This window comes from Palaemon carinicauda, chromosome 30 (genome assembly GCF_036898095.1).
Source record: "Palaemon carinicauda isolate YSFRI2023 chromosome 30, ASM3689809v2, whole genome shotgun sequence".
NCBI lineage: Eukaryota > Metazoa > Arthropoda > Malacostraca > Decapoda > Palaemonidae > Palaemon > Palaemon carinicauda.
The window spans coordinates 51242744-51266455 of NC_090754.1; the positions used below are offsets into that span (position 1 = coordinate 51242744).

The 23712-nt window shown below is 39.1% G+C and overlaps 1 protein-coding gene across 6 annotated transcripts in view; it reads left to right on the plus strand.

Moving 5' to 3' along the window:
• The window catches only part of Orai (calcium release-activated calcium channel protein orai), a 72786-nt gene that overhangs the window by 8386 nt on the left and 40688 nt on the right, over nucleotides 1-23712 (plus strand). For 3 of the 6 annotated variants that reach the window (XM_068353761.1, XM_068353760.1, XM_068353762.1), the window contains exons 1-2: nucleotides 6133-6279; nucleotides 12214-12328. The exons of 1 other annotated variant lie outside the window; for it this stretch is intronic. The gene's annotated coding sequence lies outside the window, so the exon portion shown is untranslated. Of the gene's footprint in view, nucleotides 1-6131; nucleotides 6280-12213; nucleotides 12329-23712 lie in introns of those variants that run through there. 2 more of the 6 variants (XM_068353763.1, XM_068353759.1) reach the window with 2 other exon arrangements.

Sequence of the window (23712 nt, forward strand, 5' to 3'; positions counted from 1 at the left end):
TGCTTGACCGTAACCTTGACCTTGACCCTCCAAAATTTAATGATTTCCAGCTTTTTTACATAACTGTTAATCCCTGCAAGTTTCATTACTCTACGATTAAAATTGTGGCCAGGAAGATCTTTACAAACAAACAAACTCACAAACAGAGGATAAAACATAACCTCCTTCCAACTTCGTTGGTGGAGGTAAATATTATCAATAAAGATGGCGTCTGGACATCTGTGCTTTTTATGTGTTTACACACTTTACCGTAATCTGTATTTTAACCTTTTTTGAGTTGGGATGCCTTAACGTAGTGAAAGGGTTTGTATTGAAGTGATTAGTAAAGCTGGACTAACCAAGGCCACCCATACTATAGTAAATTTCTTTTAATGCCCTTTTAGATCAGAAAAAGTTTCCTGATCGCTGATTGGTTAGAATTATCTTGTCCAACCAATCAGCGTTCAGGAAACCTTTTTCTAGCTAAAAGGGCACCGCTGCGAGTCGGTTCAAATCTGCCTCGCTAAAAAAAATTAACTATAGGTAGGTTTGCTGTGAGCGATCAGACAAAAATCTCACCATTACCAATCCGCAGTGGCCAGCTTGGTGATGAAAACTGGCCAAACCCCAGACATAACTAAGGACATGTCTGAGACCTTTGTCCTGATGTGGGCTAGAAAAGGCTTAATTTGTTGTTGTTGTAGTTTAACAGTTTTTTAGGTAAAGTTAAGATATTTACCATCAAAAAGTATCACCAATGAGACAAGTCAAAGATCAATTATATGAAATAGATTTTCTTTGGAAAGTAAATGGACACATTTAAGATCTCTCTCTCTCTCTCTCTCTCTCTCTCTCTCTCTCTCTCTCTCTCTCTCTCTCTCTCTCTAAATAACAATTTCGTAATGGGTGCGCATTTCGCCCTCTTGCAGTCCCTGAAGAACAATAGCTGAATACAAATATACATTCATACATTCCATAGTTCTTTATTTTTTCCTCTCTCTCTCTCTCTCTCTCTCTCTCTCTCTCTCTCTCTCTCTCTCTCTCTCTCGTATAGTTCCAAATATTATTTTGAGTTCTCGTTCTGTGCGTGAAAATGTAAGTGTGATTCACGTAGAGATTTTTTTTTTTTTTTTAGTCTTTCGTAATAATAATATAATTAATATGTTTATTATTAATGATAACAATAATGATAATAACTTGAAAAACAATTAATGTTAATAACAAAAATTAATAATAACCCCCTTTTTTCAGAAGTCTGGACGGTCTTCGGACATAATCCGAGCCCACTCCAATCCATTACTGGAACGTTGTCCACCGTAGATTTTTACGCGGGCAAACTAACGACCAAGTTTCCAAGTAGTATTACTATGAAGGGAGGTGGGGGGATGTTGGGGGGAGGGGGTTGTTGTTGTTAGGGGGGGGGGTGTTCAGGAGTAGAAGGAAAGGAAAGTCGAAGCAAGATTTAACGAAGCAGTAGGGAGAGAAAGGTTCTAACTTATATGTCTTTTATTTTAATTACATATCTCCTCTGTATTATAAATAACAAGTGTCTAGTTTTATATATATATATATATATATATATATATATATATATATCGTTTTACATATATATGTATATAAATAAATATACATACACATATGTATATATATGTATATATATATATATATATATATATATATATATATATATATATATATATATATATATATATATATATATATCATCTCCTACGCATAGGCCTATTGACGCAAAAGGCCTTGGTTAGATTTCGCCAGCCGTTTTTACATTGTGTTTTTAAATCAATACTTCTCCATTCATCATCTCCTACTTCACGTTTCATAGTCCTCAGCCATGTAGGCCTGGGTCCTCTAACTCTTCTAGTGCCTTGTGGAGCCCAGTTGAAAGTTTCGTGAACTAAATCTTAGGGAGTGCGAAGAGCATGCCCAAACCATCTCCATTTACCCCTCATCATGATCTCATCCACATAAGGCAGTAGAGTAATCTCTGATATAATATTTTCAATCCTGTCCTGCTATTTAAATCCCAATATTCTTCTGATGGATTTGTTCTCAAATTTACAAAATCTGTTATATATATATATATATATATATATATATATATATATATATATATATATATATATATATATATATATATACTGTATATATATATGTGTGTGTACATAAATTGTATATATATATATATATATATATATATATATATATATATATATATATATATATATACTTTTCCGGTCACGCCCAACTCTCCCCGTCCATCGGGTATGGGGGGAGGGAGTAGTCATACCCTGGGGACTAAAGGCTGTGTGTGTCTGTATAACTAAATAAATATTTAGCCGTCATTTTTATGGATCGCATACACTAGTTCACGAATAACGGTGGCTAAATTCTCATATATACAGTAGTTTATTTCCTTATTTCCTATCCTCACTAGGCTTTTTTTCCCAGTTGGGGCCCTTGGGCTAATAATGATTTTTTTCCAACTAGGGTTGTAGCTTAGCTTTTAGTAGTAGTATTAGTAGTAATAATAATAATAATAATAATAATAATAATAATAATAATAATAATAAGAAGAAGAAGAAGTAGTTTTATTTTTCCTCTTGTCAGAAAACCTCAAATCAATCAATCAGTCAGTCAATGGGCGTAGGGGAAGATGATGATGATGATGATGATGATGATGGTGATGAAGATGATGATGATGAGTATTATTATTATTATTAATATTATTATTATTATTGAGGCCCTTTGCGTCAATAGGCGTAGGAGGAGATGGTGATGATGATAATTATTATTATTATTATTATTATTATTATTATTATTATTGAAGTCCTTTGCGTCAATAGACGTAGGAGGAGATGATGATGATGATGATAATAATAATAATTATTATTATCATCATCATTATTCTTAATGTGGTCATAGTATTTGAATGAGTAACCCACAAGAATATGGTTGTAACTTAATACCAGGCTGACATGAGTCTTTTTATAGTTTACGTATGACATATCTGTTTTTGACGTTGTTACTGTTTTAGAATGACTTATTGTTAACTTGTTCTCATCATTTATTTATTTCCTTATTTCCTTTCCCCACTGGGCTATTTTTCCCTGTTGGAGCCCTTGGGCTTATAGCATCTTGCTTTTCCAACTAGGGTTGTAGCTTGGCTAGTAATAATAGTAATAATAATAAAGTAGGTAAAAATTTTGATAAGATCATAAGAACTCTCTGGACGTTTAAACTAATCATCTCAAATCACAGAACTTCATTTTATTTACATTCAGTAACCGAAACTTTAGAGAGAGAGAGAGAGAGAGAGAGAGAGAGAGAGAGAGAGAGAGAGAGAGAGAGAGAGAGAGCATGTTACAGAGTGCAGAGTAGAAAATAAATTAGAGTGAATTTAAGACAGACATTGTGAAGAAGAAGAAGAAGAAGAGAGAGAGAGAGAGAGAGAGAGAGAGAGAGAGAGAGAGAGAGAGAGAGAGAGAGAGAGAGAGAGAGAGAGAGAGAGCATGTTGAGAGAGAGAGAGAGAGAGAGAGAGAGAGAGAGAGAGAGAGAGAGAGAGAGAGAGCATGTTGAGAGAGAGAGAGAGAGAGAGAGAGACCGACCATGATACAGAATGAAAAATAAATAAGAGTGAATCCAAGTTCAGGCATTTTGAACAAAAAACAAAAAAACGGCAGTTTTGTTGTTGTCTTTATACAGTACCCCTCTAACATCCCCTAGCAATGATACAATTCTAACTTGAGCATTCAACGAGAAGGTAAAAGCCTAGTTTCCCTCAGGAGTTAAACTTTTATTATGAAAAGTGACATTAAAGCAAGCCAATGAAACATGTTCGGAAATATGTAGGCCTACTCTTTATTATTACATTGAAATAATCTGGGAGAATGTCTTGTACTCCTTGAGGTTCAAGGATGATACAGTTGAACACAGGAGTTGTTACACACCTCGCATCGAAGAAGTGCTCACTGTCACACCCTTACTTCGCAGCGATTAACCAATGTAGTCAGAGATGGCAGGGGAGGTGGGCGGGGCTAAACACAGGAACTAACCGCGCAGGAAGGGTGGTATAGGTAGCACTTCCTCAGAGCGAGGTGTACCTGTAATTCATGTGTCTAACTGTACGTATTTTAGATAATGCCAGCCGTAAATCACTTCATAAATAAACATTCCTTCAAAGGAAACGTGCGTATGTGACATTGTTTACTACAACACTTGCAATTAGAAAAAAATAAGAAGATAGTAACACAGGTAATTATATCATGTATTGTGTTTGTTTAGTCAACAATCTTTCTCGTAGAAAATAATTCCAAATGTTTCATATTCAGCTTATAAAATGTTACATAAATTGACAACCCTCTTCTCATTCACGTAATAAAATGAGAATTGATTCTAATGCCTCAACCTTGTCATGGTAAACGCACAATTTGTTGATAGTATGACACTGAACTCAAAGATGCTTTTTCAAATGCGGTATAGGGCAAATTATTTGGCTCCTGATGTAGCACTGCGATTAGATATAACAATAAACTCACAATCTTTAGTTTCAGCTCTAGCAGAAATATGATAGAACTGAGGTTGTTGTGGCCTGTTGTAACGTCTTTGCCTAGTGATTGCCAGACTGGGGTTCTCGTACCACTCAAACTCGTTAAATCCGTAGGTCGCTGTAACCTCACCATCCTTGTGAGCTAAGGAGGGGTGGGGTGTTTGGGGGGAGCCTATAGGTCTACCAGCTGAGTCATCAGCAGCCTTTGCCTGGCCCTCCCTGGTCCTAGCTTGGGTGGCGAGGGAGGCTTGGGCGCTGTCCATATGTTTATATGGCCAGCCTGTATGGCATTGTCCTGCTTGCTAGCACAATGTCACTTTCAATTGCCTCTGCCATTCATGAGTGACTTTTAAAAATCTTTTTAAAAATTTGTCCCATTTTAATGTCAAAACACTGAATGATTGATAGAATCCCAGAACAAAATACTATCTGCAATATCAATAAGGGCAATGGTCAAATAAGGTTATAAATAAAATGATAAGCCCATTGAAGGAAAATGAAAATAAAAAATACAGTAAATTTTACAACCACAGTATATAACATAAAAAATTATTGACCTGAAGGCCTTCAAAAGAAGCTGGGAGAATTGATTTTTAAGTGCTTCGATAATGGAAATCTGCCAATTAACTTTCAATACATGTACTCTACGTGACACTTAGTGCCTAAAAATGTATACGACAAACATCTCGTAGGCCCAGCAGTGCATAGGATTTCTTGTGTGACAGGACCAGAAAAACAGCCCTTGACGTTAGTGAAGTAACGTGAGAACAGATAGTTCAAACAAGACTAAAGTTGTAGTTCAGAGAAAAATCGTTATGTACAGTTCAACTCGTCTGGAGGATATTTATCATAGAGCAGTCAATTTTCACGATAATGTAGATATAGACATTTGTGATGAAATATTTCTCACGGAACTTTTACATCCTTTCCTCTGTGCTATCTGTCAATGGGGTGGTTTGTTCACGACTGAAAGAGGGCCATCGTGTTTTTCTTAAATACGACAGCCAGATATCAGCTTTTAATTCTGCCTCTGCATTTCTTTATTGGGAATTCATTTTATTGTTAAAATTATCATAGATTAAAGACGTGTGAAAAAAATCGATTCATGAAGATCTTTATCTTATTTAGCTTTTCATTTTTTTATCAACTTAGTTATCCTTTATTGAATGTCGTCTGTGTACAACTTAAGCTTTCATTAAGCCAGCTGTATTTTTAGCGTTTCAAAACACCCGCTCAATGGCGTTATTGAGACCATTTTGCTAAATATACTTACTTTACTTACTTTTAGGGGTTTATTTCTCGCCCTCCATCAAACACTAAAGGTCTGTTCAGGCGGGCCTTGGTGTGTGAAAAAATAATTCCTTTCCAGTTAATATTTACCTCTGTATCGTTATCAGTTATTTCGCTAGCATTTGTATTCAGGCTTAATAGTTTTCAGGTCACTATTATAACACTTTCTAAAAAGATAATACAATTTACACCACTGCGTCTCCAATCTTCCACAGAACGTCACACGGGAACCCATGTTATTTTCACTAGCTAACACATTGTTTTGATAATACTAGATTGTGATTGGTTCAAGGGCGTATGACGTCATTATGTGTTATTTTCACTTACCGTGGATTTTGACAGGTTTACCACATCCAACCCCAGGCCTGAAATTAAGGAAAATACTTATTTCAGTCAAACGTTATTCCTTTAATGGCATTATAAAGTGATATTGTGATTGTTGGTGAGTGAATTTCAGTCATAAGGTTACAAGGACACATATTTCGGTTTCTTTTGAGATTTGGTATGATTTTCATCATAATTTTTTTTTCTTTAGAGGGTAGAACCAGGAAATACGATCAGCACGAAAATTTCTTTTACCTTGGGAATTAAAGTATCGTAATTTCCTATTCTTTGTCACTCGAGGTTACAGAATAATAAAGTACTGTAGTGTAAAGCAAAAAGAATACAACCTTGAGGTCAAGTTATTGGGCACAGGCCCTCGCCTTACTGAGGGTGGCTAGCTTTACCTATTGTAGGTAGGTATATTTGATAGCCTGTCCAACCCTAGCGGGCTCTAACGAATTTGTATAGTATCTAAAAGCCTATAGTCCATTTCTTTTAGCGAGGCATATTTGCACCGACTCGGCGGTGCCCTTTTAGCTCGGAAAAGTTTCCTGATCGCTGATTGGTTGGACAAGATAATTCTGACCAATCAGCGATCAGGAAACTTTTCCAAGCTAAAAGGGCACCTCTGCGAGTCGGTGCAAATGGGCCTCGCTAAAAGAAATGGACTATAGTGTAATTTTATATATTAGGCTTACCGGTAAAGTTTTACTGTATTACAGGGTATTATTTCGATCAGTATAAGATATAGATAATGAGCGTAGTTTTTCATCGGTTTATTATACATCCAAGAAGGTAATGTATAGTAAAGAAAAGGCTTGTTTTACCATAATATACCACTTCCCCAGTATGTTTTCCCCACCCGAAACCCCGAGTCCCCACTGGGGGTCCCCCATTATCGGTGGATATCGATATATATATATATATATATATATATATATATATATATATATATATATATATATATATATTTCTGAAACGTTTTATTTGCGACAGGAGCCAGTGAAATTTTCGAAGAGAACGGACCTTTTCTATAGAAAATATAGTTTTTTCCCTAGGTTACATTACCCTGTAATATAGTACAATAATACCGGTTTTCCATAGGCAAAGCAACCTGGTATTTTTTTTTGTAGATTTTGTATGTCCTACAATCTATGATTACTAAGGCTAATTTTGGTAAAACTTTACCCGTGCACTATCCGAAGGTATTTAGGTATGTTATGAGTAAGAGGATTTAGTTGTAGGTCTGTGTGGGTCACAAGGGTAAAGCAACCCTCCTCGCCCTGATTGGCGAGGAAATAGTATCATAGGATGGGTGTGGTAGGGGAACGACATTGTTCGATGTTTAATAGTGATGGCATACAGGTGAAGATTCTTGAAAATCAGGGGCATACAGTACTTTTAGTTTAAGACATCATTTTCCTGTACTGTAGTTAGAAATATGATTTTACCACATTTTGGTTCTACAAACAAATTTGACATTCCATTGTATTGAAAATTGGGTTTTATTTTATATTTTCACAATTTTCCCCAAACTATTTTAACCAACTTATTTTTTTTAAAATGACTTATCAACCCGTTCAACAAAATATCATTGATTTGCAACTAGTTTATATTTCCTTCTTTTTCATTTTTGCTCCATCCAAAAACCCCAGTTTTTTACTGTAGTCTCGTTTTGTTGTTAGTTTTTTATTTATTTTTTTCCTAGATTGCCTAGTCCTTTTGACCAGACACAGGCTCTGTAGTCATTAATGAGGAGCTCGTCTTTTTAACTATAGCACGGTACTCATTTCTGGTTAAAGTGGATATGAGAAATGCTTAGAATACAGTTCATGGGTACACTTATCAACTTTGGAACAATCACTAGAGTCAGCTTCACAAACACATCTATGCTTGAATCCTAATTTAGCTAATCTCTGTACCTTTCCTTCAGGCTGTAAGGAAGTGGCAAAGTAATGACAAGATATATCGTTAAGCAATCATTAAGTAGATTAAGGCTTATTCAATTTTCTTTAGTGGCTGCAGATTTAGAATGACAATTACTGTAGGTTTGTTAATACACTAATACAAACTTTCATCCTTTTTCATCCTTTATTAGGGGGTATTTCAATGTAGCAAGAATTCGGCTTTTAGAATTTATAACGGTGTGTTGCTAGTTAATGGCGGGAAGTCCATTCCCTCGTCAGAACATTGAGTAGCCATATTGATTTCAGCCACGGAGCAGTACTATTGTACTCTGCTGCGTTAGAACAAATCTGAATGTTTTTGTTAATCCTATCTCTCTCTTTCTAGAGTGTTTGATAATGGTTAAGCTTTGGTACAATTGCAGCTGGTTTATGAACAGGCAAAAGATACATCCCCATTCCTTATGCCTGTTCACAGACATCCCCTATGAAGAGTGTAGGGCGTGGTTGCTGGTGCAATGGTCCGAGTTTTGAAGTAGCAGAAGGAAGATCTCCAAGAGGGATTCTTTGGCTTTACGGTCTTCCCCTAAGCCAAAGAAGTCTTTTGACTCTCGCTTCTCGTCTTTTAGCTCAAGTATCTGCTCCTTCACCCATTTCCTCCTGAGCTAAATCCTGTGGCAGGGAGACGGGGAACTCCGACCTGCCTTTGGGACTGGTTTCAGGGGAGGTGATGTTACTGTATCACTTTTCCCAAAGTAAAGGCAATATTTCCTGTCCTTCTCCTTGTACTGACCCCGCCCTTAAAATTGCCAACATCGTCTCCAGGTACCCTGCCGTGAAGACTATAACCATCTTTAGGTATTGAGGGCACTCTTGTCAGCTGATAAACTGCTCTAAGCCCTAGCTTTTGTCAAAATTCCCAAATTTACTGCTGTAGAACCTTCCACTTCTGCCAAAGGAGCTCTCACAGATCAGCCAATAACCTGGCCTGATCTGCCGGAGGAGCATTTGATCATCGATCCTCGCCTTCGATAGTGCCATCACTGCTGCCGATAACTTCTGGGACTGGGAAGGCGAGAAAGCATCCTTCCCCTTCATATCCTCCCAGTCCTGGACCTTCAACCTCGTCCTATGTTGTTGACCCCTTATACTGCCGTTTCTCGAAGGCAAAGAAGAGAGTACAACCCTATGTCTGACCCTTCATGTATGCATGGTTAGAACAGCTTGGCTTCCACTTTGCCAAATGACAAGACTTGGAGACAACTCAATGTAGAGGATGAGAAAGACCATCCGACAGACAGCTATGTCATTTCTATTAAGACTTGAGTGCACCATGCTCACAAGTGCCATTATGTGCATGATCCTGTATTGAGGGTTTTCCACACATAAGAACTGCTTCATGCGCACGATCACCAGGGAACAGTTCCTCCCGTGCGTATTTGTCTTCTTCCCTTGTAAGATCTTCTTTATACAAACACAATCTGTTCCTTCTTGTGAGGTTAGGAGAGGAGTCCAAGAAAGATCTACGATGGTGGTTAGAGGAAGAAAACCTCCTGCAAGGATGCCCACACTCACTGCCTCCCCTTGAGTTCCTCGTCTTTATGGACCCATCTTGGGAGGGATGGGGATCTCACCTAGGCCAGCACATAATATCTTGTTCTGGTTGTGAAAGGTGGTCTCTCGAACGCTTACTTCACCTTCCATAGAAGGCACACGCTTTAGAGCTCACAATGTGAAAGGGATTAGTATTTCTAGCTTTCAGAAGGCATTTCTCTGATACAGGTTCAGGCAGGTGTGTGGAAGCGTCGGACGATGTTCACTGCCCACTATCTGCGGGATGTGACCCACATATCCCCAGACATGTTTTCCCAAGGGTCTGTTTTAACTGCTAAGCATGTGGTATAGTTACCTTGGCTAATCTCATAGGACCAGTAACTGCAGATTGAGGTTACGTATAAGACTGGGACGATAGTAAAGAATGACGGGCTCTTTCTTTTCCTTTCAATCTTCCCCTCTCTTGGGGTATAGCATCAAAAGGCCAGCTAGGCTTGATCTCTGAGTCAGGTAAGCCCATTCTGCTCATAGCTGTTCTTAGCTGTTCTGTGCTCAAACACGGGAGAGTCCTTTCCCCACATTCATTACAAGGGCAAACCTATAATCCTAAAATGGTCTTCAAATTATAGCATCCGCAAAACCATTACTTTACTTTGCCAGATGTACTACACAGGATTCAGACTCGAGTACAACCCTTTTAATGGCCAGGGCCATGAAACCCACTGGTTTTCCTCCTGGGATTCAAGAGGTGTAAGGAACCCATACTCTCTTAAGCATGCAATATGCTTGAATTTTGAGTCCCAGGTTGTGTCCTGCCAGTTGGATAGGGGACTTCCTCCAGATCAAGGATGTCTCTCCTAAGTAAAGGGCAATGGTTTGTAATTGTGTGAAAACAAATCACAATTTTTAAATAAATTGGTAGTTTTCCTAACTATACAAACCTGAGCCTTTTACTCAAACTTTCCCACCATCACCAGCCCCCAAGAAAGTCCTAGGCTTCTCTCTAAGTGGGTTGTCAGTAAGCCAGCAAGAGGCTGGTCGCCACCCCGCTACCGATAGGTAACAACCTGTCGGTTGTTTACACCTGGCTATAATTTTAACTGCTGTGTTCCAGGTTTGCTGTTATCTATTCTTTTTGTAAAGGACTCATGTTTTTATAGCTAGGAAAAATACAAATTAATTAAAAACAATTTTCCCTTCTCAACCACCCTGCTAGTTCTAGATTTAAAGTCTAAGTAGCTACCCAGTGTGCTCGTGAGGTGGTGAGCTTTCCCCACTATTCCCCAGTAACTACTGACATCTTGTTATAAAAAATTCTAACAGCTGACTTCCAGCTACCCTGAAGTCATACTTCTATTAAGGGAAAAATACAAATTATTTTTAAAATACTGTAAACAATTTTGGACATTTTGCTTATTAGGTATATTATTTTTTTATTAGAAGGGGGAGGTTAACCACCCTAATGAACAACCTTGGTTATGGAACAATTTGATGATATCGGAGATGTATATTAATTACGCATAGCATTTTTCTGTAGGTCTCAATTTTATCTTGGTACCAACTAACCAAGTTCTTTGCCACTGTTTTAAAAGATTTATATCATGTTTAGATGACTGGGCAATTGTATTTCAACCATGTGGTGATGTGTTAACTCAGTCGGATATCAAATGAAAATTTTACACAGCATGTAAGTTTTTGTAATGGTATCAAAACATCAAATTCAGAGTACTGTATAATTCTTGTCATCAGTGACCAATACATTTCATAGTTAACCCTTTTACCCCTAGGCTATTTGGAACTTTCCAACCCTTAACCCCCAAGGGTTATTTTTTTTCAAGCACATTTTGCAGTATATTTTTTTTAAATTGCTCTAACAGCCTTAATTTTCATCATAGAGAGGTCAGGTTGGTCTCATTCTCTCAGAAAATGCCTGAAGTTTTTCAAAAAATTACCAAAAATATGCAAAAAAAATGTAAATAGCAGTTTTTTGCCAGGACGTACCGGTACGTCCATGGGGGTAAAGGGATGAGTTTTGTGAAACGTACCAGTACGTCCTTTGGGGGTAAAAGGGTTAAAATGTTCCAGAAACGTCATTCATTTGTTAATACCATTTAATTAGATTTTGGCATGAATTTCATTTCTCATTTATGTAACAATTTTTCAACTGACAGTTGGATGTAACATTAATTATCAGAAGTTATTACTGTATATACACTGTACCAGATTTACTTTTCATAGTCATTTGTTGATTGACTTTCCTCATTCAGACCAAGGCAACTCTACAATCAAAGTAACCTGTTCTCAAAATTGAACAGAATTCTGTGCCGAGGGTAAGCCCTGGTTCTTAATATTTCCAGGAATGATACATTAGGCCCTCTAAGAAAAGCTGTGCACAAATAAGAAATAGGCTATAGCCCAGGCTACACACCAATAATAGGTTACTACGAGTATTTAAAGAAAAAGTTATTTAGTCTGATTAGTATTATTGTGTTATTTTACACATGATTTAGATTTTGTTTGCTGGTTATCTATTTTGAATCTGCTTTATTAATTCTTAATGTAGTTAACGATGTTTACTTTTCTTGCCTTTACAGGTTAGGTATACCATAGTATATGCCAGTGGTATAGATCAAACACAGTACAGTAGTTGCAAGTAACTTAGTTTACTGAGAACCATTTTATGTTCAAAGTCTCTACCAGCTCAAACAGGTAAGATGGGCAGCAGACACCTTCCTCCAGATAATTAGATACCTGTTCTTAATATAGGTTAATCAAGGCATAAGAAATTATGACCGCCCTTCGTATCTATAGTTGGTGGTTTATAAATAGGATTAAGGGGGCCGGCTGGCTAATGCCGAGTTTCAATGACAGGACTTTGACATTCATACCACTTAATAAGGTGACTTAGGACATCTCCAAACTGAATAGGATTTTTGCCTCTGACCTTTGGTTTTGCGACGCCAGGGAGATTTATCCTGAAAATTGGTATTTTTCTAATTCTATCTCCTCCCTTGATAATTATTACTAAGATCTGGGATGATTACCCTATATAGACCTGGTATAACCCTCCAGTAATATAAAGAGTTTTTTCTAAAAGTAATTTTTCTGCCAGATATGAATTTTTCATTATGGTAAAAAAAAAAAAACCCTAAAAATCAGGGGGAAAAAATATGAAACAAAAATTGGAAAAAAGAGCTTCATTTCATTGTTTTATAATGTATTTCTAAGTTATATACCAAATTCCAATGCTATATCTTTAAAACTAAGGGAGACTATTGAATTTGAAGATCAATAAGTATAGTTTTGAGATACGGGTGTTCAAAGTTTTTCTTTGTATTTTTACAAAGACAATATTAATAAATCATGATTATGAATTTTATGTTCTTTTTTTGGGTATTATTAAAAGAAAAGAAAGTTATTTATCATAATTTAATCGTAATTAGAGATCCTTTTGCTCAATATCTTGCTTCTTTTTTCTCCTGTGAGGCAAGGCGACCGTTCCTCTATCCACAACACTCTCTGCACTAACGATATTACCCTCTTCTAAACTCTTAATAGAGCGAATTTTCTTCTTACTTATGTTAGCAAGATGTTGAAATTGTCTTTCCCTCTTTGAAAGGATAAAATTCTTGCTGAAAACGAGAAAAACAAACGTAAAAATGAGTGAATGTCAGAGGACATTCAAAGTTTTTCATTGTATTTTTACAAAGACAATATTAATACAGTAAATCCTGATTATTATGAATTTTATGTTCTTTTTTGGATGTTGATAAATGAATAAAACAGTTATTTATCATAATTTACTCATTAACGAAGATCCTTTTGTTCAATATCTTGCTTCTTTTGCTCGTGTTAGGCAAGGCCGTCGCTTCTCCATCCACACAATTCTCTCTGTCTGTCTCTCTCTATCTCTCTCTCTCTCTCTCTCTCTCTCTCTCTCTCTCTCTCTCTCTCTCTCTCTCTCTGCACTACCGATATTACCCTCTTCTGAACTCTTAATAGAGCGAATTTTTTTCTTACTTATGTTAGCAAGATGTTGAAATTGTCTTTCCCTCTTTGAAAGGATAAAATTCTTGCCAAAAATGAGAAAAACAAACAAAAATGAGTGAATGTCAGAGGTCAAACTCAGACATGTACTCTGTATGAGGTTTTTGTTAGGACTGAAGGGTGAAGGATGTAATATATCGTCTGTGGTAATGTAATAATTATCAAAATTTATGATAACAGAAGAAATACTGTATTTTTTAAATATTAAACTTAGCCGCTGAATATATAATAGCTGACGTCTCCGACGGCTCGACAGATTCCAAAAACTCGCGAGCGATCGCCGTGAAGGTTGCGGGTGTGACCACCAGCGCCGACTATCGGCCAGATACCGCATATACTTGTAAACATCTCCAGTTCTTCTCTGTCGGTCTTGTCGACAAGTTGGTTCCACTCGCTTTATGACCTCGAGTTTTCTACCAAATTGGTGAAGTACTTGGTTTTGGTTTTATTGCTTTCGCCGTGTTGGATTATTCAATACTATCTTCAAAAGAAATGCTTTTGAAAAGGAGAGGAAAAGTGTTTTGCCCTTGCTTTTTTTTTTATCTCTGGTTTTTCCATAGAGTAAAGATGGCCGACCCTTCCCTCAGTGTACGGAAGTGTGTTTTAGGCTTTTAGTAATTATTTTATCACGTTATAAATTATTGTTGATATTTATAGATTTTCCTCTATATATTTTATATCTCACCCGCCTTTATTAGGCCTCTTCGATTAGCTTTCCATTTATACTAAACATCAAGATCAATTTTATGTTTTGTTTATATGCGGCCTTTACCTATTCCTTGTAGGCGGTCCTAACTTGGAAAACGAAGTTAAACAACGTTGAGCCCATTCAACTTTTATTTTTGTTAAGTTTAAATCAATTGCTCTGTAAGAGTTATGAAATGAATATTTTTTAGAAAATATTTTAAGAAATATATTCTTTGAATAGTCTTCGTGCTGTTCTTTTCAAAGATGAACTAACGTTTGGTTTATTTATGCTACGCAGTTTGCGCTCTATCGTTACGATAGAGAAAGAGAGAATCACGGTTTCACTTTGCAGAAAGAGTAAATCGATTTTGACGTTTTGTTCATTCTTCTTTCAAACTGAAGTGTTTTAGATACTAATTTAAAGGAACTTGTTAATTTTCAATTTCTTAGTCCTTTCAGTTTTTTCCTTTGGTCAAAAAACCTGTTTATTGACGAAGGGTGAGTGGGCAATTCTCTTGTGTGTGACAAGAGAGAGAGAGAGAGACGGAGAGAGAGAGAGAAAGAGAGAACGATCCGATCTTTATTCTCGTCCCAAGTCTCTGTACAAGGAGTTTGGGAGCGAGTAACGTTGTTCTCGATTCAGTTTTTTACTCTCGTCCCAAGTCTCTGTACGGGGAGAGAGGATAAAACGTTTTTAGTTTTTATTCTCGTCCCAAGGCACTGTACGGTGAGAGATTGAAAACGTAGTCTTTAGTGAACTAGTGTTTAGTCTCCTCCCCAGTCACTGATCCTTTTTAACTTTATATATTTCCGTTTTATTCGATATATATGTATATGTTTATTGATTTTTGCATGTGTGTTTCATTTTGTACTAATGTGCTTACATTATACGACTCATTTCGCAATTATAACCTTTTGATGTAAGGGAGAATTGCGTGCTTCAGGTAGAAATCAGTTTTATTCATGCCTAATGTGAAATTATTGAAAAATACGATATCAGTGAAGTAAGTGCAAAAAACATGTTCTGTGTTGCGGAGGGTTCGTTTGTTCGTGCTTGTCGCTCCCCTAGTCCGAGACCTCTTTCAGGCTCCCCTGCACCAGGGAGAAGTAATGTCGTAGGACTTAAGGGGACGAGAGGCTTTAACCAACGTACAGACGTTCCCTCTTTGGTATCGGACGTTTCTCGTCAAGATCGCCCTTACCATAAGACGGGTGAGACTGTGTTCTCCTCGACATCCGAAGACTTTTCGCAAAAGAAACCTTGGCGCAAGGTTTCTAGACCCTTGAAGCAAAAGTCAGTCCCTTCAGGACAGGTCCAGCGTCCTGGCTGTGGCCATTGGGACAGCTCTGACCCTTTGCAGTCGTCGGAAGACTGTTCGCCTATTAAACGCAAGCGTAACACGGGGTCCGAGGGTCGCGGTAAAGGCAATGTTTTGCCAACACAGACGTTACCGTCGTCTCGGCCCGTTCCGACTCCCGTTGATCCTAAATGGGTTGTCCTGCAGGACATGCAGACTAAGCTTGCCTCCCTTATGGAGAAGTATGACGTTGAGCAGGTTCACGATGAACCTTCGCTTTTGAGTCGCCGTTACGCTAAACGAGACTCTGGCCGTCAGCCTCCCAAACGAGCATTTACTCGTCCGTTTGACGTTAGTGCTGACGTTTCATGTACTTTGAAACGTGATGTCAGTAGTTTTTCACGTCAGTCACGTGACATGGATCCTCCTTCGCTGCAGTCTCGTGTTGACTTTCAGCCGCTGCCGCAGTCTCGTGTTGACGTTCAGCCGCTGCCGCAGTCTCGTGTTGACGTTCAGCCGCTGCCGCCGCAGCCCCGACCGGACGTTCGCCGACCGGCTCAGTTGCCTCGACTTGACGTTGAGCGTCAATCACCGCAGTCGAAGGTTGTTTTGCCTGCTCAGTCTATGCAGTCAAGGCAGTTCCGACGTGACGTCGAGCGTCAATCAACTTCAGTTGTTGTTGTTGGTCAGTCACAAGGATTTCAGTCCTTTCAGCAGCGGCGTGACGTCGCTTCCTCTACTGCTACTGCTGCTCCTTTGCTTGTTGACATTGCCTGTCAAGCGTTGCCGCCACGGCAGGTCTCTCCTTTTCATGAGACTCGGCAATTGTCGGACGAGGTTCCTTCAGATGAGGAAGTTGCTGATCCTCCTCCTACTGATATTCCTTTGGGGACTTTGTCAGACGGAGAGGAGCCTAAAGCTGCTCAGCCCTCTATGGACTTTAAAAAAATCATGCTGATTTTTAAGGATCTTTGTCCGGACCATTTTGTAACTGCTGCTCCTCGTTCGCCTTCGTCAGAGTTTACGCTAGGCCTAGCTACTTCGAAGCCGTCGTTTTCTAAGCTAGTGCTCTCTCGCTCTTCTAAGAGAGCTTTACGTTTGCTAGGCGACTGGTTGATCACCAGGATGAGTTTGGGGGAGACAGCCTTTGCTTTCCCTCCTTTTAAACTGGCTTCTAGAGCGAGCGTCTGGTATGACACGGGAGAAGTTCTCGGCTTGGGAGTTCTTGCCTCTGCCCAGGGAGACTTCTCAAGCCTCATAGACTCTCCCCGTCGCCTGGCCATGAGACGCTCCAAGATTTTATGGTCGGCTTCAGAGCTAGACCATCTCCTGTTAGGAGTTTTTCGAGCGTTTGAAGTTTTTATTTGTTGGATTGGTCCCTGGGAGCCTTAAGTAAGAAGGTCTCTCCAGCTGTCAATGTATTGCTGTACAATTATGTCATGCATGAACAAGGCTATCAGGGATGGCTCCAATGATCTGACAGCCACATTCACTGCAGGAACAAGGCTATCAGGGATGGCTCCAATGATCTGGCAGCCACGTTCACTGCAGGAGTACTTAAGATGTAAGTGCGCTCAATGTGTTCATTGTCAAGACAAACTTCACGATGAAGCCTACCAAATCTGTCTTGGCAGCAGTAAGGGAAGGCGACTGGATGGTCTCTCTCGACCTTCAGGATGCATACTTCCACATCCCGATTCATCCAAACTTTCAACAACATCTGAGGTTTGTGAACGGGAAAGTAATGTACCAATGTCGAGCACTGTACTTCGGCCTCATTCCTGCTCCTCTTGTTTTTACAAGGCCCTTGCAAAATGTAGCAAGCTTTCTACATTTTTTGAGGATTCAGAGCCTCCCTTTATTTTGACGACTGGCTAATCAGGGCGTCGTCATTATATCGCTGTCTGGAGAGCCTCTAATGGACATTAGACCTAACCAAGGAGCTAGGTCTCATAGTGAACGTAGAGAAGTCGTAACTTACAGTACCCCATCCCAGACTATTCTTTATTTGGGAATGGAGATACAGTGTCTGATTTTTCGGGCCTTTTCGTCTCCCACAAGAATGGAACAAGCTCTGTTAAAAGTCCTTCACTTGCAAGAGAAAAACAGTTGCTCTGTAAGAGTTTGAACTAGCCTCGTGGGAACTCTTTCATCGCTGGAGTAGTTTATCTCTCTGGGGAGACTCAACCTATGCCCTCTCCAATTTCACCTAAACCATTGGAACAAGGAGAAGGGCTTAGAGAGTATCTCTTTCCCAATCTCCAACTCAGTCTAGACATGTTTGACTTGGTGGGACAGCAACATCAGACTTCGAGAAGGTCTTTCTCTTGCGATCAAGAACCCAAACCATGTGTTGTATTCAGATGCATCGGATTTGGGTTAGGGAGCTCCACTGGACAGTCTGGAATGCTCGGGTCTTTGATCCACGGATCAGAAGGAACTCCATTTAAGGCAAGTAACATCTCTCCTTTGGCGAGATTTGTGCAAGGAAAAATGAATGTCTTGGCGGACTGCCTCAGCAGAAGAGGACAAGTCATCTCCATGGAGTGGACGTTGCATAAGACTGTGTGCGAGAAGCTATGGATGACATGAGGTCAACCCACCATAGATCTTTTTGCGACTTCTCTGACAAAGAGGCTCTCGACTTACTGCTTTCCAGTTCCAGATCCAGAGGCAGCCCACATAGACGCTTTCCTGCTGGACTGGTCTCACCTGGACGTTTATGCCTTTCCACCTTTCAAGATCCTAAACAAGGTGCTGCAGAAGTTCACCTCTCACGAAGGGACCAGGTTGACATTGGTTGCTCCACTCTGGCCCGCGAGAGAGTGGTTCACAGAGGTACTTCTATGGCTGGTAGACGTTCCAAGAAGTCTGCCGTTACGGATGGATCTCTTGCGACAGCCTCACGTAAAGAGATTTTATCAAAGCCTCCCCACGCTTCGTCTAACTGCCTTCAGACTATCGAAAGACTCTCTTGAGCTCGAGGGTTTTCGAAGGAGGCAGCTAGAGCAATCGCGAGGGCTAGAAGATCCTCTACCATCAGGATCTATCAGTCGAAATGGGAGGTATTTAGAGACTGGTGCAAGTCCTCCTCTATTTCCTCTTCCAAGTGCCTCTGTAGCGCAGATTGTGAATTTTCTGCCTTATCTGAGAAACGGTCGCTCCCTCTCTGCATCCACCATTAAAGGCTACAGAAGCATGTTAGCTTCTGTTTTCAGGCATAAGGGTTTGGATCTTTCTAATAACAAAGATCTCCAAGACCTGCTTAAGTCTTTCGAGACTTCCAAGGAGCGTCATATTTCGACTCCTGCTTGGAACTTGGACGTGGTCCTACAGTTCCTTATGTCAGACAGGTTTGAACCATTAAATTCAGCCTCCCTGAAGGATCTTACCCTCAAGACACTTTTTTTTGGTGAGCTTGGCTTTGGCTAAAAGGGTTAGTGAGATACATGCTTTTAGCAAGAACATCGGTTTCTCCGCTAATAAAGCAGTATGCGCTCTTCAACTTGGTTTTTTTGGCCAAGAATGAACTTCCGTCTCGTCCTTGGCCTAAATCATTTGAAATCCCCAGTCTTTCTGAGATTGTGGGGAATGAAGTTGAAAGAGTGCTGTCCCCCGTTAGAGCTCTTAATTTTTGTTTATCCAGAACTAAACCGCGACGAGGTTGTTCAGAGGCTTTATGGTGCTCCGTTAAAAAGCCCTCTTTGCCTATGTCTAAGAATGCGTGATCTTATTTTATTAGACTTTTGATTCGGGAGGCACACTCTCAATTAAGTGAGAAGGATCATAATTTACTTAAAGTCAAGGCTCATGAAGTTAGAGCGATAGCAACTTCTGTAGCGTTTAAGCAAAATAGACCCATTAAAAGTATTATGGATGCGATCTTTTGGAGAGGCAAGTCGGTTTTCGCTTTATATTACTTGAACGATGTCCAGACTCTTTATGAGGACTGCTACACACTGGGACCATTCGTAGCAGCGAGTGCAGTAGTGGGTGAAGGCTCTACCACTACATTCCCTTAATCCCAATATCCTTTTAATCTACTCTTGAAATTTTTAATCTTATTTTGGGTTGTACGGGAGACTAAGAAGTCTTTCGCAATCTTTTTGATTTGGCGGGTGGTCAAAATATTGTTTCTTGAGAGCGCCCAGATTAAGGGTATTGATGAGGTCCTGTTATAGGGGTGTTCACCCTGGTTATAGCAGATCCTGGGAGTCTTTCGGCATCCTAAGAGGATCGCTGGGCTTCATGAGGATAGCGGACTAATGAGGCAGAGTAATAATCAGAGTCTGCTTCCTTACCAGGTACCTATACTTAAGTCTGTTTTTTGAATAATTGTCAAAAACTCTTGAGCATATACGCCTTTATTGTATTAATACTGGTCTCTACCCACCACCATGGGTGTGAATCAGCTATTATATATTCACCGGCTAAGTTTAATATTTAAAAATGATATTTTGATTATAAAATAAATTTTTGAATATACTTACCCGGTGAATATATAAATTAAAGGCCCTCCCTTCCTCCCCGATAGAGACCTAGGGGACTGAGAAGAACTGGAGATGTTTACAAGTATATGCGGTATCTGGCCGATAGTCGGCGCTGGTGGTCACACCCGCAACCTTCACGGCGATCGCTCGCGAGTTTTTGGAATCTGTCGAGCCGTCGGAGACGTCAGCTATTATATATTCACCAGGTAAGTATATTCAAAAGTTTATTTTATAATCAAAATATCATTTCTTGTAGGGAATAATGTTTATGGTTTATTGAGCTACCTTTACTAATTACCTTATAACTATGAAAGTAAGAGGAATTCTGACAAAATATTTTGTGTGCGCATTCTCCATTGCCATACGAAGCTCAGTGAATATTTTCAGGAGTTTGTGTTTTTCTTCCTATACCCCCATATACTGGCATTCCGGCCGGCCCCCCTAAGGCATAAAATGTCTTGGTAAATTTATCCGTACTCCTGAGAAAGAATTACATCTTGATTTAAAGTATTACTACTGTATAAATTTTTAACTGTTACTTGCATGCAGTTATGAATCTATCACCTGTAAAATAATGTGAGCTTATTAGATGATGTAATTGCATTTATTGCAAATATAGTGAACCACTAATATTTCTCTAGTACTTGCATGATTAGTCTGTTTCTCAAGTACTGTACAATTATATTCAATTGACTACCATGTATAATTGATAGGAACTAGTGATTGGTTTCTCGCCTAAGTTTTTTAATCCAATCCAAATTAATCATTATGTGTAAGTTCTCTATTGATATATTTTAGTCCTTCGTAATACCAAACGTTATTGGCTATATGCTGCTAGTATTATAGCTTTGTTATTGCTGATTTTAATAGATTCATATTGTATGTATTACTAATTGTTTAAACTAAAACATAATTCCTTCATAAACATTGGACATCTAAGGTACTGTTTCTTGAGCGTTAATTAAAATCTAATAAGTTTATACTGAAAAATTACTAGCATTAAGACTGGAATGTCTTGACCTGATTAAAGCTAATCTGTCATCGAGGCCAGAAGAGCATCAACATGTTGATTTTCTATTCTTATAGTACACTGTCACAGCACAGTAGAAAATTTTTATAAGAGGTCTCAGGTAAAGCCAAAATCTTTAAGGCCTTGTTGCTTGGATAATATTTTCTGGTATCTTTTGATGCCACACCATGGGAATGGAAATAGAATACAGTATGTGTGTGTGTTATCACATGGATATATATTTAATTTAAAAGAGCATTATTATGGAAAAGTACTGTAAGGTACTTAATATTATATGAAAAGAATGTAGGTTACCTGCTGTAACCCTTGCTAATGCTAGAACTAAAAACAATTATTGTATTACAATGAATCTTTCCAAATTCCATTGCTGCTGCTCCTCTGAAAGCAGATGATTTGATACCTTAATTGAGAGGAAAATATCAAAGATCTCCCTGTTTGGCACAAAGTTTTTTCTAAAGTGCTCCCTTCGCCTTACATGGGGCTATCACCTCCATGTGATCGTAATATGGGTAGATGGATGGTTGCCTTAGTTCTAGTTTGTGATTTTCTTCTTATAGCCTGGAATTTTGAAGTCATGCTGTCATTGAAATTGTATTGGTAGTAGGTTGGCCAGGGCACCAGCCACTCATTGAGATATTACTGCTAGAGAGGTTTGGGGTCTTTTGACTGGCCAAGCAATACTACATTAGATCCTTCTCTTTGGTTACGGTTCATTTTCCTTTTGCCTACACACACTGAATAGTCTGGCCTATTCTTTACATATTCTCCCTTGTCCTCATACACCTGACAACACAGATTACCAAACAATTCTTCTTCACTCAAGGGGTTACTGCACTGTAATTGCTCAGTGGCCACTTTCCTCTAGGTAAGGGTTCAGTGGCCACTTTCCTCTAGGTAAGGGTTCAGTGGCCACTTTCCTCTAGGTAAAGGTTCAGTGGCCACTTTCCTCTAGGTAAGGGTTCAGTGGCCACTTTCCTCTAGGTAAGGGTTCAGTGGCCATTTTCCTCTAGGTAAGGATAGAAGAGACTCTTTAGCTACAGTAAGCAGCTCTTCTAGGAGAAGGACACTCCAAAATCAAACCATTGTTCTCTAGTCTTGGGTTGTATCATAACCTCTGTACCATGGTTTTCCACTGTCTAGAGTTCTCTTGCTTGAGGTTACACTTGAGCACACTCTATCTTATTTCTCTTCCTCCTGTTTTGTTGAAGTTTTTATAGTTTATATCATCATTCATCATCATCATTTCAGCCTTCAAAAGCCCTTTGTTGGATGTAGGCCTTCCCCAGGTTTCTCCACAGACTTCTATCGCAAGCTATTCTGTGCCACTGTTGCTTATGTTGGTCTAAGTCATCTCGCCAGCGGGTTTTTCGTCTTCCTCGGTTACTTGTGTATCCTCGGGGTGTCCAGAAGGTTGTTCGTGATGTCCATCGGTTGTCTGTCATCCTGGCAATGTGCCCTGCCCAGTTCCATTTGAGCTTGCTAATGGTTTCAAGGATATCCATTACTTTAGTTTTTTTACTTACCCATTTAGCTGTTTTTCTATCCTTCCATGTTAGATTTAGCATAATTCTCTCATGTGCCCTCGGCATTGTTCGTAATTTAAGGGAAAGCTTTTTTGTTAGATTCCAAATTTTGGCCCCATAGGTGACAGTGGGGAGGATACACTGATCATAGACTTTCCTTTTTAAGATGATAGGAATCTTCTTATTTTTTAGCACTGTATTGGCTCTTCCAAACGCTTGCCAACCGAGGGTTATTCTTCTTTTTATTTCGCTCTCTTTACAGGCGTCATGTAGAGAGATTCGTTGTCCTAGGTAGATGTAGTGGTCCACTTCCTCAATTTGTTGGTTTTCAATTTCAAGTATGTCATCTGCATTTTCAGTATATTTATTGCTCATGACTTTGGTCTTTTGGAAGTTCATGTGGAGGCCAATTGATTTGCTTGCTTCATTTAGCTCGGTGAGCATATGTTGAAGCTCTTCTTTGGTGTGAGCAATGATAATGATGTCATCAGCAAACCTTAGGTGACTTAGATATTCTCCATCTATTTTTATTCCTTTTTCTTGCCAGTTGAGTTATTGGAAAGCTCTCTCCAGTCAGGCAGTAAACAGTTTGGGTGAGCTAGTGTCACCTTGTCTGACACCTCTCTTGAGTTGGAATGGTTCAGAGTCCTTGTGGAGGCGAATAAATGATGTTGCATGGTCATAGATGTGACAGAGTACATTAATGTAAACTGAGTCAACTCCCTGTTCTTCCAGCGCTGATATGACCTCCTCAGTTTCAACCGAGTCAAATTCTTTGGTGTAATCTACAAGTGCTACTACTAGTGGTATCTTATATTCATTTGTTTTCTCAATGATTTGGTTTACTGTTTGTAGATGGTCAATTGTGGAGTAGCCTCTTCTAAAGCCCGCTTGTTCCCTTAGTTTATATAGGAGATATTTATTTTAATGTTGTTACTCTTCTTGAAATATTTTATTTTCCTATTTTCCTTTCCTCACTGGGCTATTTTCCAAGTTGGAGCCCCTGGGCTTATAGCAT